Genomic DNA, 4,305 nt, shown 5'->3' with positions numbered 1-4,305 from the left:
AACGCACTTCCGCCCGGAAGTGACGGCTTACCATGGAGGCGATAGCTAGAGGGTCGCCCTCGGTTTGAAACTGAGTCCTCCAAGGCCGTCTTAAAGGGGCCTCAGCCGGCGAGGTGTTGATTAATGGGGACGAGATCCAAGGGCGAAGCAGGCTGGCCAGGGGCCCTAGAGCGCAGGAAGCGGAGGGGAGACCGTCTCTCGCGGGCCCGCTAGGTGCGCGGAGCCGAGCTTGTCATCCCTTTACTCCTCACACCACCTTGGGGGCGGGGGGAAGTACAACGGTCACTTAAGTTTCCCCGGTGAGAAAACTGGTACCCCCACAAAGCTGAGTTACTTTCCTAAACTCCACGAGCCAGGAAGTGGCAGTGCCAAGTTCAGACCTTGTGTGGCAAGAAGGAGAAAGCTGAGGGTGGGCAGGGTTGCGTGAAGATGAAGGCCAACTTTGCCTATTGGGACATCTGCTGGGAATCTTAACTCTGCCCCAAACTGAGCATGGGATCAATTCCCTTACAGTGCAGTGTGGTTTGATGGCAGAGGAAATGTCGGGCGAGCAGCAGCGCTGCTTTGGGCCCAATCCTACCACCGAGGAAGGATTTGCTGGAGCTGCGGAAATGACAGAACCTTGGAAGGTATCTGATCACAGGCTTCCTTGGCGTAGGCACGGTCATCAGCCCTCTGCTTTCATAGTAGCAGTCACAAACCCCAGGGCTTGCATTCTGCAGACACTCTGGTTAGTCTCAGGCCCCCTCCACTCCCTGTTGCACCACACCCACTGTTCTCCATGTTTGCAGTACCTGTGGTGCAAGGAAGGCCCTGGGGACTGATATGCCTGTTGTCAGAAATGGGCTCCCAAGCCACGGAGACTCAGAACGTCCTGGCCCTCACCCCGCACGTCTCATCATGCCGGAAGCTTCTCAGCCCCTTGCAGGGCCCATGCAAATGGGGTATTGTGGCTTTATCTTGCAGTTAGGATTGCCAGGTAAATTACAGAACATCCAGTTAAACTTGAATTTCAGATCGCTAACAAATAGTTTTAAGTATAAGTATGTCCCATGCAGTATTTGCGACATAGTGATACTAAAATAAGTTATTCATTGTGGATCCGAAACTCAAACGTAATTGGGCAGCCTGTTTTGTTTTGTTTTGTTAAACCCTGCTCGGAATACTCTGGAGAGGGGCTTGGCTGGCGCGTAGGGTTGAGAGCATCCACTCTGGGTTCTGATTCTGGCTCTGCCACTTTGCCAGCTCTGTAGCCCTCACTTCTGGGCCTTAGTAATCTTATCTGCAGATAGGAGGTGACAGTAACCCTCCCTGCTTCATTCGGCTGTTGTAGGGATGAAATAAGATAGTGCATATAGAGCACCTGGCATGTTTATCTGCCCCACGAAAATGTTCCCTCCTAGGGGCTGAATCATATACGCACTTCTCAGAATATACTCAGGTGTGTGATTGCTCAGCTGGCCTCAGCTTCCATGGACATTCTGTCCTCCCTCCCTCCCTCCCTCCCTCTTTCCCTGTCTCAAGTGAAGATTAATATGTAAAGCACCTAGAAGCCACGCCACAATTGCCAGCCCACAAGTGCCAGCTCTCAGCGAGGTGACTTGGTAAGCTAGTTGCTGCATTTTGCAGCTGAGAAAAGGCCTCAACTCCATGAGCTCACGGGACGCCACCAGCCCTCACGTTGCCCTGTGGGAGCCTGCACTTGGCTTCCAGCCAGACTCCCTTTCATCCCTTTGATCCTGTCTAGAGTGTCTGGTAGAGATATAATGCAAGCCATGTATGTGATTTCGGGTTTCCTGGGAGCCACATTAAAAGAGTTAAAAGAAACGGATGACGTGAATTTCAAAAACATTTTATTTAACTCAATATGTCAAAAGTATTATCATTTCAGCATGTAACTATATACACATTATAAATGGGAGATTTTACGTTTTTTTTTTTTTTTTTTACCGAGTCTTTGAGATCCAGTGTGTGCTTTACATCTAGGGACAATCCTGTTTGCACCAGCCCTAGTCAAGTGCTCAGTGGTCAGTCACATGGGGCTTGTGGCTGCCACCATGGAAGGTGCACACGTGGGCCCCAGTGGCTAGCCAAGGCCCATGTCCTGACTCTACCTGGCGTGCAGGGAGGGAGGGAGGCAAATGTGCTGGCCGGGGCCTGGCTCTGTGCTGGTGGCTTTCCTGTACACGTGTCACTTAACCTGCAGCATAACCCCAGGAACTAGGTATTATTGTGCTTAACTTTTTAGAGGCTCAGACTTACCTAAGGTTACTCCACAGACGCTGGTCACCTTCCTTCAACGCCCTGATTGCCCCCATGGTCTTAGGAAATCAACGATGTCCTCAAGGTCATCCAAACCAGCCATTGCAACCCCTCAGCCTTCTGGTCAGCTTGCTTAGGGTTCTGGCCCCCAGGAAAGCTGGCCAGTTCCCATCATGGCCAGCCCCGTCCTCTCAGGCTATCTCCCCAGCCTGCTTCCCAGGGTGGGACTGGGCCTGGACAGCTAGCTGACTTCAGATCTTCCCCAGGCTAAAAACTGTCTGGAGGCTGAAGGCAGGCCTGCTCTATTCCGCTTCCTGTAAAGGAGCCAGGCAGGGGAGTCTGGGAGCCCTCACATGACCGGATTTGTGCCCTTGTGGGAGCACAAATACAACAACCCCATAGCCCGCTTACGAGTGTCCCAGCAGCTGCTGGCGCATTACTATTAAACCTATTTATTTAGCCGGCATGTGCAGGGCCTCTGTGATCACTGTCACTCTGCGGGGCAGCAGGAACCAATTTCCTGAGGATGATAGATTTCTTCTCCTTTGCTGCTCTCAAGTTGTGGGTTCTTTCTGTCTTGGAACAAAACACTTTCTGAAGATGCCCTCTCCTGGGACTGCCCCCCTCAGGGAGGGGGCTTTGGAAGGGGAGGTGTCCTGGGCCGCCCCCTCTCAGCCCCTTCTGCAGAACAGGGAAGTTTCAAGAGCCGAGAGGGGCAGCCCCCTGAGGCCCAAAGAGGGGGCAGGGAACCGGGTTGGGAGGGTGGGCAGCAGCTGACAGCTCCTGCTGGAATGTCCTCAGAGCCTCGGTTCTCATTTGAATCATCTGGAGTTTTAAAGAGCCTGACGCCACGCACCACCCACAGAAATCCTGATTTTAAGGGCCTGGGGTTTGGCCTGGGATCAGGATGTTTAGAAGCACCCCCCTCCCCGCCGGGTCATTCTAGTGTGGTAGATTGAGGGGTTCCAGACGGTCCTGCAGGTGTGAATGGAGGGAGACAGTCCCCTGTCGGGAGGAACTGTCCAAGCTTGGAGATGGGCAGAGAGAGCTTAGTGTACCCTCAGTGGACTGAGGGGTGCAGCCCTCCCCAGGGGTTGCCTGGTTCTGGGAGTCTGTACCAGAAGTACCAGCTCTCAGGGAGGTGACTTGGTAAGCTAGTTACTGACCGATGAGCTGGGCTGCTGTAGGGTGTGCAGGGTGGGCAGAGTTAACGCTCATCTCATAGGTGAGGCTACACGGAAACATTTTGTGCCCGGTACGAATGAGTTCTCAAATAAAAACAGCAGTTTTTATTCCTCTGCATATGTAGGTAAAGACAGTCGCCCAGAGGAATTTGGTTTTATCTGGAACATCATTCACAGAGACGAGAATCATAGGGGTTGGAACCCAGAAGACATCAATATTTCCGACATGTGGTTATTCAAAGCCCCTCCGTGGCCACTGTTCCGCAGCTCTTTTGATTTTCGGCAGAGCTCAAAAAAAACCCCCCAAATCTCCCCATCTCGCCGCGTTCTGCAGCCCGTCAGCACCACCGTATCATTCGCTACGTTTCTTTTCTTCTCGCGTCTTCCTTTCAAAGCAGCAGCTGCAGAGCGAGGAGCGCGTACATGTTTTATAAATTCTTTCTCCCTCCCGTGGACTTCTTGGCGAGTGTCCGATTCCATGATGACATGGAGCATCGACCGGGGCCGGCGGGAGGCTCGTGGGGCTGCGGTCATGCCCGGGCATTTATTTATTCATCATCGGCTCCCGGGCGGCTCCCCGCCTTGCCGCTTGCTCCGCAGACAAACGCCGTGAGGCTTCCCGCTTCGCCTGCAGAGGGTCTGCGCCTTCGCAAAAAACAGGAGGAGGGGGATTGGGAAGTTTTCTTCTCTCATCTCTTTCTTCGCATTTGTAAGGGCTTCCAGACACGCACGCACGACTTATTTACATTCTGACCCCGAAAGAAGCCCGCTCGGAGAATGCCTGCTGGGTAATTGAAATGATGGTCTTTGGAAGTTTTCAACATCCAGCCCGTAGTCATTCAGCTACGGACAATGGCCT

The sequence above is a fragment of the Pteropus vampyrus genome, unplaced genomic scaffold, assembly GCF_000151845.1.
Source record: "Pteropus vampyrus isolate Shadow unplaced genomic scaffold, Pvam_2.0 Scaffold72, whole genome shotgun sequence".
Lineage (NCBI taxonomy): Eukaryota > Metazoa > Chordata > Mammalia > Chiroptera > Pteropodidae > Pteropus > Pteropus vampyrus.
The sequence above is the reverse complement of the archived record's forward strand: the minus strand, read 5'-3'. Positions refer to the sequence as shown.